Below are 15,535 nucleotides of genomic sequence, written 5' to 3'. Positions count from 1 at the left end.
CGCCGTGCCAGAGGATCCCGTCAAACAAGAGCGCTTCAAGCGCAGGCTGATAGCCACGGCAAATAGCCTTAAGAAAAAGCAGCAGCAGCTTCAAGATGATCAAGATCTGCTAGCTGACAGATGGACTGAAGTCCAGGCGGCTGAGGAGTATAAACTCGAACGCCCCTCCAAGAGTTACCCAAAGTGCAGGTTGCTACCCCGACTAGAGGAGGAAGCACCGAAACCTACATCCCCGGCGTATGACGCGGCTGATCGGCCACCTCGTGGCCGCGACAGAGAGATATTCCAGCCAAAAGCTCAGCCTGCACCCCGACGTCATTCAAATAAAAAGGCGGGGGGAAATACGCCAGACCTGCGAGACGTATTGGAGGACAAAGCAAAACATGCAAGATCGATCTACGGATCAAGAGGGCGCGCCACTATGCGAGACGATAATCGTCACGCCGGATATAGCAAAAGCATGTCCGGCCAGGACGAACACAGCGGACAAGACTCATTCGAGCTGCGTCACAATATAGCCCAGTACAGAGGCGCCGCACACCCCTTATGCTTCACAGACGAACTAATGGATCATCAAATCCCAGAGGGTTTCAAACCCGTAAATATAGAATCATACGACGGCACAACAGATCCTGCAGTGTGGATCGAGGATTTCCTCCTGCACATTCACATGGCCCGCGGTGATGACCTACATGCCATCAAATACCTCCCACTCAAACTCAAAGGACCAGCTCGGCATTGGCTCAACAGCTTTCCAGCAGAGTCCATTGGCTGTTGGGAAGATCTGGAAGCCGCATTCCTCGACAACTTTCAGGGCACTTATGTACGACCACCAGACGCCGATGACTTGAGCCACATAATTCAGCAGCCAGAGGAATCGGCCAGGCAATTCTGGACACGGTTCCTAACAAAGAAATATCAAATCATCGATTGTCCGGATGCAGAGGCCCTAGCACCTTTCAAGCACAACATCCGCGACGAGTGGCTAGCCTGGCACCTTGGTCAGGAAAAGCCGAAATCTATGGCAGCCCTCACGACACTCATGACCCGCTTTTGCGCGGGAGAAGACAGCTGGCTGGCTCGCATTAATAACATATCAAAGAACCATGGTACTTCGGATACCAAGGACGGCAATGGCAGGTCACATTGCAACAAGCATAAGCGCCACAGTAACAGCGACAAAGCGAGGATACGGCAGTCAATGCCAGATTCAAAGGCTCTAAACCCGGTCAGCGGAAAAAGTCATTCAAAAGAAGCACTCCGGGCCTGTCCAGTTTGGACCGTATACTCGATCGCTTATGTCAAATACACGGCACCCCCGACAAGCCAGCCAACCACACCAAAAGGGACTATTGGGTGTTCAAGCAGGCCGACAAGTTAAATGCCGAAAACAAAGATAAGGGGCCGCATAGCGATGACGAGGAGGAGCCCCGGCAGCCGAACACCGAAGGACAGAAGAGGTTCCCCCACAAGTGCGGACGGTGAACATGATATACGCAACCCACATCCCCAAGAGGGAGCGGAAGCGTGCGCTCAGGAACGTATATGCGTGGAAGCCAGTCGCCCCCAAGTTCAACCCATGGTCCTCCTGTCCGATCACCTTCGATCGCAGGGACCACCCCACTAGCATCCGTCATGGCGGATTCGCCGCACTGGTCCTAGACCCAATCATTGACGGCTTTCACCTCACTCGAGTCCTAATGGACGGCAGCAGCAGCCTGAACCTGCTTTATCAGGACACAGTGCGCAAAATGGGTATAGACCCCTCAAGGATCAAACCCACTAAAACGACCTTTAAAGGCGTCATACCAGGTGTAGAGGCCCATTGCATAGGCTCAGTCACACTGGAAGTGGTCTTCGGATCTCCGGATAACTTCCGAAGTGAAGAGTTAATCTTTGACATAGTCCCGTTCCGCAGTGGCTACCATGCACTGCTTAGGCGAACCGCATTTGCAAGATTCAATGCGGTACCGCATTATGCATATCTCAAGCTTAAGATGCCAGGGCCTCGGGGGGTCATCACAGTCAATGGAAACACAGAGCGCTCTCTCCGCACGAAGGAGCACACTGCAGCCCTCGCAGCAGAAGCACAAAGCAGCCTCTTAAGGCAATCCACTAGTTCGGCGATTAAGGACCCGGACAACTTCAAGCGTGCCCGGAGTAATCGGCAACCGGACCGTCTGGCATGTCCCGAGCTCGCATAGCAATGCGGCCCCCGCCCCGGCCCCAGCCAAACATTGAAATCCGTGCCACGCGTACATAATTACGCATTAAAAATACCATGGGCACAGGCGGGGAGGGGGGCACGACGGCGGCACGCCCCAAGTCGCGGCTTAAACCGCACTAGGTCTTCTCACTTTGTTATTTTTTTCTTTCAGGACTTTAATCTCCGGAAATCCTGTCCGGCAGCGTGATTGCCGAACACATGATGCAGCAACCAAGGAGGCAGATAGCTACGTCACACCACGGAACTCGCAAGTGGATTACGATAACGAGTGAAATATTTGTTTTAATACTATTCCTCAGATTGCCCTTGGAAGGGACATGTCAAACAGTCCTACTTTTTGCTTATCGCACTACTTGTATCATCCTACTTTAACGTACCTTTTTGAATAAAAAATGCATAGCATTAAGACTATTATTGCATTCTTCTTTCATTTATATATATATGTTCATTCATGACATCCAGCACCCGTACACTCTGGTACGGCCAATACGCTAGGGGCTTAAGCATACCCCATAATACGGCGTGAGAAGTTCGAACACTTTCGACAGTGCGGCACCCCATACTTATAGCATTATATGCATCAGCTCTGAATCATGTCTTGGGTCAATAGTTGGGTTTACCCGGCTCCCATGTTTTGGTACCTTACATTCCGCTATATCGGCTAAGGTGGCACTGGGAGAACTACTGCGATTGTGCCCCAGTTCTGCTGGGTTAAGCACCTCAGTAGAGAAAGCTAAAACTGACTGTCATGATAAGGTGAGAGACTGGTCGCTGTTCGAGAGGTTTTCGAGTCCCTAAAGACTTATGCCGCTTAGAGCGAGGAGTCGGCCCTGTCCGGCTTAAGGCGTGTATCGCGCCCCGAATTCGGCCTTCCGAATACTAGGGGCTTCGCCGAAATTTAAAATTATAGAATTCTATGGCTAAGTGAGAGTGATAACGCATTATAGTCTGATTGCCTTGTTCGTTGTGCTGAGCACCTCCCTCGAAGGACCCAATAATGGGAACAAGAGTGCTCAAGTTTATCCCGAACACCCCAGCACTCGTGGCGTGGGGGAAAAAGCCGACGACTAGCCATCTCTTAGATTTGGTAAACAGCCGAACTGAAGGTAATATTTTAAATTCAAACAAGCGTTGCATAGCGCATATGAACAAGTTTTCATAAATACAGGATTGCACGAGCGAGTTTACTCGAATATTATGTCTTCCGTACACTCGTCCGCTACGAGACGAGCGCCCTTCAGGACACCCTCATAGTACATCTCGGGCTGGCGATGCTCCTTGCCCTGCGGCGGCCCTTCCTTCACCAGCTTCACGGCGTCCATCTTGGCCCATTGCACTTTCACACAGGCGAAAGCCCGGCGTGCACCTTCGATGCAGACGGACCTCTTGATGACTTCAATCCGTGGGCAGGCATCCACAAGCCGCCTCACCAGGCCGAAGTAGCTGTTAGGAAGGGCATCGCCAGGCCACATCCGGACTATAAAGCCCCTCATGGCCTGTTCGGCCGCCTTGTGTAGCTCGACCAGTTTCTTCAGCTAGTCGCTCAGAGGCATCGGTTGTTCGGTCCTAGTATACTGAGACCAAAACAGCTTCTCTGTTGAGCTTCCCTCCTCGGCCTGGTAAAACTGTGCGGCATCCAACATGCTGCGGGGCAAATCTGCGAATGCTCCTGGAGAGCTCCGGATTCGGGTAAGTAACAAGTAATTCACTTTCACATGCTTGCTTTGCATATAGAATGCCTTACCCGCCGCTATATTCTTCATCGCATCAATCTCCTAGAGGGCCTTTTGGGCTTCGGCCTTGGCACTCTTTGCGCTCTCGAGGGCCGCGGCAAGCTCGGACTCTCGCATCTTCAAGTCAAGCTCCAACGCCTCGTGCTTCGTCACGAGAGCTTGGAGCTCTTGCTGCACCTCGCTCACCCATGCCTCATGCCTTTCCCGCTCGGTGCACTCCTTGGCTGCTTCATTTTCGGCCTCGGATAGCGCTTGCTTCAGGGTCGCCACCTCGGTCGTGGCCCCTAGCAAATTTATGATGATCCTGTCATTTTTCTATTGTATTCTTTTTATATATATCCATAGACTAGGTACTACTTACCTTTGTTCTCCTCGAGCTGCCTCTTGGCAAGGCCTAGCTCGTCCTTGGACCCTTTAAGGTCCTCCTTCAGTGCGGCGACCTCCGCAGTCAGTGCGGCAGAGGCCAACAGCGAAGCCTGCATACGCATATAGACATACTTATATTAGACTCCTGTGATATTGTTTGATCCCCTGTTCGGCTTTTCTTTTTGAACACCGAACAGAGCATCAGGGGCTACTATCTATGCGGTAATATTTTTCCTATATTTCAAAAACTTACCTCAAAGCCTGTTAGAAGGCTGGCACAGGCTTCAGTCAGTCCGCTCTTGGCGGACTGAACCTTCTGGACCACCGCACTCATAATAGTGCGGTGCTCTTCGTCAATGGAAGTGCTGCGAAGCGCTCCCAACAGATTGTCTGGTGCCTCTGGATGGACAGAGGTCACCGGCACAGGCGTTTTGCCCCTTTTGGAAGGAGGCCGCCTGCCCGAGTCTGGAACCACTGGGGGTTCCGAAGCGGTGTTCGGCTGAGGGCCGAACTCGGAGCCCTCGGGAGCCTTGCTCCCTCTGCTCCCGGAGTCCGGAAGGTCGCCTTGAGGTGCCTCCGGGACTGTCTCCCCTTGGCCTGGTGCCTCTGGAGACAATACCTCGGCGTTGTCCGTAGGGCAAGGGGAGGTGGCGGTCAGAAGTGGATCGCTATCCATATCCGACGAGCCCAGGGAGCCGTCCGACGATACATCGATACAGGCTCGCGGCGGTCTGCATAGTCATAATTTGGCGTTAGGAGAGGCAGTGCGATAAAGGTATGTTATGAGTTATTCTGGCATCTGAATACTTACGACTTCGCCAGGGGCTTGGACCTAAGCAGCCACTCGTATTCGCCTTCGGCGGTGGTGGTGGAATAATCCGGAAGGAGAGTCATTCCCTTCTTGGACCCTTCGGCCCCCCCGGTTGGGGCGGCCTTCCTTTTCTTGTCTCCCCCAACTGAAGGGGGAGCATCTTCTTCCTCCTCCTCCTCGTCTTCGGGGGAGGAGTGTGTCACAGAGTTATCGGACGATGAGTCCGATAACACCTGGCGTCGGGAACTCTTTCGGGTTCCCTTGGCCTTCTTGGTCTTCTCCGGCACCTTATAAGGGGCCGGAGTCAGCATCTTCGTAAGGAGAGCATCCGCAGTGTCCTCTGGTAGAGGGGACGGGATAGTTAATCTGCCCCGACGTCTCCACCCAGTCCTATCAAAGGCATGGAGATTAGACCCCGCACATGATTAAGCTAGGGGAAATAAAATATCCTACCGGATGTATGGAACTCACCGAATGCGCTCGGCGCTTCGCGCTTAGCCCGCGGTCCTCGGTGAGGGAGGGAGGGACCTCGGCGCCCTTGAACAGCACCTTCCAGACGTCCTTGTGCGTCATGTCGAAGAGCTCGCTCAGAGTCTGGTGCTGGGCCGGGTCAAACTCCCACAAGTTGAAATCCCATTGTTGACATGGGAGGATCCGGCGGATGAGCATGACCTGGACTATGTTGACAATCTTGAGCTTCTTGCCTGCCATATTCCGGATACATTTCTGGAGTCTGTTCAGCTCCAGCGAAGGACCCCAGGACAGGCCCTTCTCTTTCCAGGAAGTGAGCCGCGTGGGGATTCCAGATCGAAACTTGGGGGCGGCCACCCATTTGGCGTCGCGCGGCTCGGTGATGTAGAACCACGCCGATTTCCACCCCTTTATGGTCTCCATGAAGGAGCCTTCAAGCCATATAACGTTGGGAATTTTGCCCACCATGGCTCCGCCGCATTCTGCTTGTTGGCCGCCCACCACCTTCGGCTTGATATTAAAGGTCTTTAGCCACAGGCCAAAGTGGGGCCGGATGCGGAGGAAAGCCTCACTCACGACGATGAACGCCGAAATGTTGAGGACGAAGTTCGGGCCAGATCATGGAAGTCCAGCCCGTAGTAGAACATGAGACCACGGACAAATGGATGGAGGGGAAACAACAGTACGCAGAGGAAGTGGTGGAGGAAGACTACCCTCTCGTGAGGTTCAGGGGTAGGAACGATCTGCCCCGCAGCGGGCAGCCGGTGCGCGATGTTCGCGGCCAAGTATTCAGCCCCGCGCAGCTTCTTGATGTGTCCCTCCGTAACGGAGGAAGCCATCCATTTGCCTCCTGCTCCGGACATGATTGGAGAAGGTTGAGGGGAGGGATGTAGGCTTGGGCGTTGGAGCTCAAGTGCGCAAGAGAGGATGAGCAAGGGGGAAGAAGGCGTGGGTTGAAAAAGGTTAAACCTTGTCCCTTTATAAGGGTGGCCGAAACTATGCGCCCCCACTAGCCTGGTGAAACTCGCTTATCCCCCAAGTGCCGTAATCGATGGCGCGGTTGGGTTACCCACACCCGTATTGATGAGAATCCCGTAATAAGGGGGACACGACCTCTGCTTTGACAAGACGTGTCAAAAAACTGCCTCGCGTTATGTGCGCGGCTAGTTAAAGGAAACGGTTCAAATAATCACCGAGCCATGGCATAATGTCGTGTTGCCAAAACAAGTCAGCAGATTAGATTTGTGGAAATATTATTCTCTCTACAGTGATATATGGAACTTATTTTGCAGGGTCGGGCACTATCCTTGTATTCAAATTCTTCTGTGGCGTATTCGGAGGAGGAACCCGCCTTGCAATGCCGAAGACAATACTGCGCGCCGGACTCATCGTCATTGAAGCCTGGTTCAGGGGCTACTGAGGGAGTCCTCGATTAGGGGGTCTCCGGACAGCCGGACTATATCCTTTGGCCGAACTGTTGGACTATGAAGATACAAGATTGAAGACTTCGTCTCGTGTCCGGATGGGACTCTACTTGGCGTGGAAGGCAAGCTAGGCAGTACGGATATGGATATCTCCTCCTTTGTAACCGACCTTGTGTAACCCTATCACTTTCCAGTGTCTATATAAACCGAAGGGTTCTAGTCCGTAGGACAACATATAATCATACCATAGGCTAGCTTCTAGGGTTTAGCCTCTCTGATCTCGTGGTAGATCAACTCTTGTAATACTCATATCATCAAGAATAAAACAAGCAGGACGTAGGGTTTTACCTCCATCAAGAGGGCCCAAACCTGGGTAAAACATCGTGTTCCCTGCCTCCTGTTACCATCCGCCTTAGACGCACAGTTCGGGACCCCCTACCCGAGATCCGCCAGTTTTGACACCGACAGTCCTGTTCAACCACCCCTCCACGAGCACCCCTCCACCGTCTACTGTTCATCCAGCCCTCCACACCACGGGGTCCTGTTCATCCAGAGGCAATGCCACCGCTCACTGTTCATCCACCCCCCCCCCCCCCCCCCCGCAACGCTCACTGTTCAGCCAATCGATCGGCTTTAGTTAGCAGCAGTAGCAAAGGAATCGCTCGATCGGGTTCAGTTAACAGCCATTGATCGATCGCTCGGGTTCAGTAACGCATAGCCTGCAGTGCAATCGCGCGGGTTCAGTTAGAGCCCAACGCCTCGCTCGGGTTCAGTTAGAGCCAATGCCTCGCACACATGCGCGTACGTGTACGAGAGAAACGTGCATCGCTCGGCCCCCGACCTCCCACCGTAACCGGGAACTCCCCGAAATTTTCCTCCCCCTCGCTTCTACCACGGTTTTTTCCATCATGGACGGCCCAAATAATGTCATGCAGCTGCGTCTCCGGCCCGCCCAGGACGAAAAGCCCATTTTCTGTCATGTTTTTTTGTCATAGAAGTAGGAGCCCACCACATCTATGATGATACCGGGTTTTGTCACAATTATCGTCATAGAAGTGTCATATGTATGACAGGAAAAAAATTCGTTCGGCCCAAAATGTCACGGATGTGTCTTTTTTTTTGTAGTGCTAGCTAGGCATAACAAGCAAGGATAGATATAGGTATTGCCATCTTTGGTAGGCAATCCATAAGTGGCTCTCATAATAGATTCATAAGGTAATTTAATTTTCTTTCTAGGAAAGTGTTCCATGCATTTCCTTAATGGAAATTGGAATCTAATATTTCCTTCCTCCATATCAATAACTGCACCAATCGTTCTAAGGAAAGGTCTACCGAGAATAATAGGACATGAAGGATTGCAATCTATGTCAAGAACAATAAAATCTATGGGTACATAATTCCTATTTGCAACAATAAGAACATCATTAATTCTTCCCATAGGTTTCTTAATAGTGGAATCAGCAAGGTGCAAGTTTAAAGAGCAATCATCAAAATCACGGAAACCTAACAAATCACACAAAGTCTTTGCAATCGTGGAAACACTAGCACCCAAATCACATAAAGCATAGCATTCATGATCTTTAATTTTAATTTTAATAGTTGGTTCCTACTCATCATAATGCTTTCTAGGGATAGAAACTTCCAATTCAAGTTTTTCTTCATAAGATTGCATCAAGGCATCAATGATATGTTTAGTAAACGCTTTATTTTGACTATAAGCATGAGGAGAATTTAGCACGGATTGTAACAAGGAAATACAATCAATCAAAGAGCAATTTTCATAGTTAAATTCCTTGAAATCCATAATAGTGGGTTTAGCAACATCTAGGGTTTTAATTTCTTCAATCCCACTTTTATCAATTTTAGCATCAAGATCAAAAAATTCCGAATTCTTGGAATGCCTTGTAGGTAAAGGTGCATCATATTCAGTCCCATCATTATCAAGATTCATATTGCAAAACAAAGATTTAATAGGGGACACATCAATAACTTTTAGATCTTCATCTTTATTTTCATAGGAACTAGAAGAACACGCTCTTATAAAGGCATCTTTCTTAGCACGCATCCTAGTGGCTCTTTCTTTGCACTCATCAATGGAAATTCTCATGGCTTTGAGAGACTCATTGATATCATGCTTAGGTGGAATAGATCTAAGTTTCAAAGAATCAACATCAAGAGTAATTCTATCAACGTTCCTAGCCAAATCATCAATCTTAAGCAATTTTTCTTCAATCAAAGCATTGAAATTCTTTTGCGAAGTAATAAATTCTTTAATATTAGATTCAAAATCAGAGGGAATCTTATTATAATTTCCATAAGAATTGTTGTAGGAATTACCATAATTATTAGAGGGATTACTAGGATAAGGCCTAGGGTTGAAATTTCCTCTATACGCGTTGTTACCAAAATTGTTCCTACCAACAAAATTCACATCCATAGATTCATTATTATTCTCAATCAAAGTAGACAAGGGCATATCATTAGGATCATAAGAAACACATTAGCAAATAATTTCATAAGTTCATCCATCTTTCCACTCAAAACATTAATTTCTTCTATCGCATGCACCTTTTTATTAGTAGATCTTTTAGTATGCCATTGAGAATAATTAACCATAATATTATCTAGGATTTTAGTAGCTTCTCCTAAAGTGATTTCCATAAAAGTGCCTCCCGCGTCCGAATCTAAAAGATTTCTAGAAGCAAAATTCAATCCGGCATAAAAATTTTGTATAATCATCCACAAATTTAAACCATGAGTAGGGCAATTACGTATCATTAGTTTCATTCTCTCCCAAGCTTGTGCAACATGTTCATGATCAACTTGCTTAAAATTCATAATATCATTTCTAATTGAGATGATCTTAGTGGGAGGAAAATACTTAGAGATAAAAGCATCTTTGCACTTATTCCATGAATCAATACTATTTTTAGGCAAAGACGAAAACCAAGCTTTAGCACGATCTCTAAGCGAAAAAGGAAATAGCTTCAATTTAACAATATCATTATCCACATCTTTGTTCTTTTGCATGCCACACAAATCAAAGAAGCTATTTAGATGGGTAGCAGCATCTTCACTAGGAAGGCCGGAAAACGGATCTTTCATGACAAGATTCAGCAAAGCAGTAATTTCACAAGATTCAGCATCGGTAAGAGGAGCAATCGGAGTGCTAATAAAATCATTGTTATTGGTATTGGTGAAGTCACATAATTTAGTATTATCTTGATCCATCGTGACAAGCAAGCAACTAACACACAAGCAAACAAAAAGCAAGCGGGCAAAAAGAGGCAAATAGAGAAAGAGAGGGAGGATAGAGAGAGGGGGGGCGAATAAAACAGCAAGGGTGAAGTGGGGGAGAGGAAAATGAGAGGCAAATGGCAAATAATGTAATGCGGGAGATAAGGGTATATGATGGGTACTTGGTATGTTGACTTTTGCGTAGACCTCCCCAGCAACGGCGCCAGAAATCCTTCTTGCTACCTCTTGAGCACTGCGTTGGTTTTCCCCAAAGAGGAAGGGATGATGCGGCAAGGTAGCGTAAGTATTTCCCTCAATTTTTGAGAACCAAGGTATCAATCCAGTAGGAGGCTACACGCGAGTCCCTCGTACCTGCACAAAACAAATAAATCCTCGCAACCAACATGAATAGGGGTTGTCAATCCCTACACGGACACTTACGAGAGTCAGATCTGATAGATATGATAAGATAATATTTTTGGTATTTTTGTGATAAAGATGCAAAGTAAAATAAAGGCAAAGTAAAAAAGCAAAGGAAATAATTAAGTAGTAGGAGATTAATATGATAAAGATAGACCTGGGGCCATAGATTTCACTAGTGGCTTCTCTCGAGAGCATAAGTATTCTATGGTGGGTGAATAAATTACTGTTGAGCAATTGACAGAATTGAGCATAGTTATGAGAATTTCTAGGTATGATCATGTATATAGGCATCACGTCCGAGACAAGTAGACCGACTCCTGCCTGCATCTACTACTATTACTCCACTCATCGGCCGCTATCCAGCATGCATCTAGAGTATTAAGTTAAAAACAGAGTAACGCCTTAAGCAAGATGACATGATGTAGAGGGATAGACTCAAGCAATATGATGAAAACCCCATCTTGTTATCCTCGATAGCAACAATACAATACGTGCCTTGCTGCCCCTACTGTCACTGGGAAAGGACACCGCAAGATTGAACCCAAAGCTAAGCACTTCTCCCATTGCAAGAAAGATCAATCTAGTAGGCCAAACCAAATTGATAATTCGAAGAGACTTGCAAAGATAACCAATCATACATAAAAGAATTCAGAGAAGATTCAAATATTATTCATAGATAGACTTGATCATAAACCCACAATTCATTGGTCTCAACAAACACACCGCAAAAAGAAGATTACATCGAATAGTTCTCCACAAGAGAGGGGGAGAACATTGTATTGAGATCCAAAAAGAGAGAAGAAGCCATCTAGCTAATAACTATGGACCCGTAGGTCTGAGGTAAACTACTCACACCTCATCGGAGAGGCTATGGTGTTGATGTAGAAGCCCTCCGTGATTGATGCCCCCTCCGGCGGAGCTCCGGAACAGGCCCCCAGATGGGATCTCATGGATACAGAAAGTTGCGGTGGTGGAATTAGGTTTTTGGCTTTGTATCTGATCGTTTGGGGGTACTTAGGTATATATATAGGAGGAAGGAGTACGTCGGTGGAGCAACAGGGGGCCCACGAGGGTGGAGGCCGCGCCTGGGGGGGTAGGCACAGCCCCCTACCTCGTGGCCTCCACTTTTGTGTCTTGACGTAGGGTCCAAGTCTCCCGGGTCTTGTTCGTTGAGAAAATCATGTTCCCGAAGGTTTCATTCCGTTTGGACTCCGTTTGATATTCCTTTTCTTCAAAACCCTAAAACAAGCAAAAAACAGCAATTCTGGGCTAGGCCTCCGGTTAATAGGTTAGTCCCAAAAATAATATAAAAGTGGATAATAAAGCCCAATAATGTCCAAAATAGTAGATAATATAGCATGGAGCAATCAAAAATTATAGATACGTTGGAGACGTATCACTGTTCTTCGCTTATTTACTTTTCCGTTGCTATTGCTATCATCACTACAAAATACCAAAAACACTACTTTTGCTACCGTTACCACTACTATCATATTACTTTGCTACTAAATACTTTGCTGCAGATATTAAGTTTCCAGGTGTGGTTGAATTGACAACTCAGCTACTAATACTTGAGAATATTCTTTGGCTCCCCTTGTGTCGAATCAATAAATTTGGGTTGAATACTCTACCCTCGAAAATTGTTGTGATCCCCTATACTTGTGGGTTATCAAGACTATTTTCTAGCACCGTTGCCGGGGAGCATAGCTCTATTCTTTGAGTCACTTGGGATTTATATGTCAGGACCGGTTTTTCGGGATATTAATTTCCCAAAAGCGGCCCTTATGCTCACCAGCCCCAGGATTACTGTTTGCTGATGAGACACCAACTTGTTACAAAAACTCCAAGCAAACTACAAAATATGTAGTACAAGACCATTCTGGCCTATGGGTACAACAATTGGTTTCTAGTGGTTGGTGGCGGAAGCGGTTTGCGGATCATCAGCGTTTATGGGACTCCATTTCCCTCAGGAACAGCTGACCAGGATAACTCCTATCTTCGCGAAGCTGCTATCTCCATTTGCGTAGGTTCCGGGGCTGTCATCGCAACGTTCCTTTCCACGCAAGGAATCTGGCCAAGACAATAGCCAGGGACAAGCCAGTGAGTACTTTGAATGTACTCGCAAACATTAAGAACACAGGTATAATATAGCCACTGATAATCATGCTTTGAAATATTCCATGATTACTTCGTCAGTCATAAATGTAGCTCATGCTGCATGCAAGCAGGTTAATCATGTCATATATGAATATGCAATCAGTGAGTAGAAATAGAATGCACCGATCGGGTGTCTGAAGCGACGCCTCGAAAGGATAACAATATAAAGTATGCCTCAGTCGGGCGTCTAAGCGACACCACATAAAGGGCTTATAAGTAGATAAAATATCAAGCATGCCACAGTCGGGCATCTGTGCGACACCGCATAAAGGGCTTATAACTAAATAAAATAACAAGCATGCCACAGTCGGGCGTCTGTGCGACACCACATAAAGGGCTTATAAGTAAATGAAATGACAAGCATGCCACAGTCGGGCGTCTGTGCGACGCCACATAAAGGGCTTATATAACAATAATCACAGTGAGTACCCAGGAGGTAGAACCGTCCCAGGGATACTCAAGAATTCAAATAACATAAATGGTTAGTCCATAATAATAATAATCATAATCATCATACGTCACAAGTTATGATCCATGTTCTGGTTTAGTAGTTTCTCCTCCGAAGACCGACACTAAGACCGACTCTTGACCCATCCCAGACTATAGTCCTTAACCATGGACACGGCTATTCGAATAGGTTTAATATCTCTGCAGAGGGTGTACTCTTTACCCACGAGTAACGGTTCCTTTAGTCCATCAGGACTAATTCCTTCTATGGTCTTTCAATTGAAAACACCCTAACCGCACACACCAGCCAAACTCACCGGTGTCTGGAATCACCCTTGACACCTGTTAAGCAAAACTCTAAGTGGGGAGGCTACAACCTCGACTTAGCATGGGATCACAAAATTTATGCCGCGCGCAAACTGGGGGAGCTACCCCATTCGGCTACAACCGAAAACACCCATGCCCTCGGACTGGATGACTGGCTTTAATCCAGGGCCATGGAACCCTCATCGCGGTCTCTCTGTACGATGTGTGCTAGACAGGGGTTGACAACTTACTGAACCATACCCTACCTACGGCAGGGACAAGTGGCAGCACGAAACAAGTATGGGGGTTACTGGAACAAGACTCGATCTACGGCCAACTCAGGAGGCTTAAGTATTTCCTGCATGATTAGCTCAAGGATAATATTTCACATCCATCAGACACAACCACCACTCATCATACCTCCCCCTGGCCCGCCGGTCATAACCGTCTCGACGAGGGACAAGCTCGTGTCTACCCAAGACAGAGACTTTCCCGGATCTTTCCCAGTAGGCATGAGAGGCATATGAGGGTGATTGCTATCACAAGTATGTCCATTGCCAACAGCAAAAAATTTCATCTTTGTACTCAAAGCGTATGATCATATCGTCACAAACACATAACGGATACTCCGTGTCACGGTGGTGTTGTAACTGTATTAAACAACACACGATAATATTATGCCTGAGTTCAGAAATGCTTGCCTTCAAGATGTGGAGAGGTGAGGTGCCCTCCAAAACTTTTGAAAGTTATATCCCCCTTCCAAATTCCTATTTTCAAAAATATCCAAATAACACATACTTCAAAAACAGTACAAAAAGTTGTCCTAATTATTTTTGAAATAAATCTTAAAATAAAATAGGTGAAATTTGAGAGAGGTAGGAAAAAGAATCAATTCATTTGGAGTTTTATTTAAAAAGATATAGCCAGTCAAAGTTTTAGTCAAACTCTGTTTTTAAAATAACACAGAAAAGAAAACGTTTCGACGAGAATACGCTTTCAAAGTAGGGGAGACGTACTTTCGGCTGTTTGTGCTTTCACTTAAACACACGGGCGGGCTGGGTCACTGACAGTGGGTCCAGGGGGCCCCTGGTCAGGTTTGACCAGTCCTCTCTCCCTCCTCTTCCTCTGCCCGAACGGAGGCAAGGCTCCAGCGATCAACGCCGGTGAACGGCGGCTCCCCGCGGGCTCCAGAGGGTCGGGATGGATCTGCAAGACCAGGGCGGTCCTCCCGGTGGTCGTTGGGTCGGCGGGGGTGGAGGGAGTCACCGGCGGTGAGCTTCGCGGCGGAGGAGGCTTCGGGCATGATTGGGAATTGGGCTACGGTGGGTTTTGATCGCGTTTGAGGGGTCGGGCAGCTCCGCACGGTCGAGGGGAATCGCATGGTGGCACTGGTTGGACGGGAGGGGCTCGGGTTGCTACTGAATGGACCGGAGGGCGGCGGCGGCTGTACTGGCCGAAGATGGGGAAGAAGACCTTCCCTGGTCGATTGACTGCTATGGGGGTGCTAGGTGGGGTGGCTTGAGGTTGCCTGAGGTTTCGGAGAGGCTCGGGGCTCTTTAAATAGGCGGTCGGGGTCGGTTCCGACGATGGTCGTGGATAAGAACGCCAGCGACCGTCATTCTGTTGCAGCAGGGGGACGTGGCGGCGACGAGCGCTTGCGGACAAGCTGTGGATGAGCTTGAGCTGTTCAAGGGGGCAGCTGGCGAGCGCTGGTGGCTCGGGCGGCGCCGTCCACGGCAGAGGCTGCTGTGGCTGCCCGCTAGCCGCCGTTGCCGACCTGACAGCGGCGCTGTTGGGCGCCAGGGGGGCTTGGCTGGTTCCTGTGAGCGGATGAGGTCGGGGGGTGCGGCTCTGCAGGCGAGCAAGGGCCGGGGCGCGACGCGGTGACCCGAGCGCACGCACGTGCAAAACACGCGCTCTGGGCGCGCCCAGA

This window comes from Triticum urartu, chromosome 7 (assembly GCF_003073215.2).
Source record: "Triticum urartu cultivar G1812 chromosome 7, Tu2.1, whole genome shotgun sequence".
NCBI classification, from domain to species: domain Eukaryota; kingdom Viridiplantae; phylum Streptophyta; class Magnoliopsida; order Poales; family Poaceae; genus Triticum; species Triticum urartu.
The sequence above is the reverse complement of the archived record's forward strand: the minus strand, read 5'-3'. Positions refer to the sequence as shown.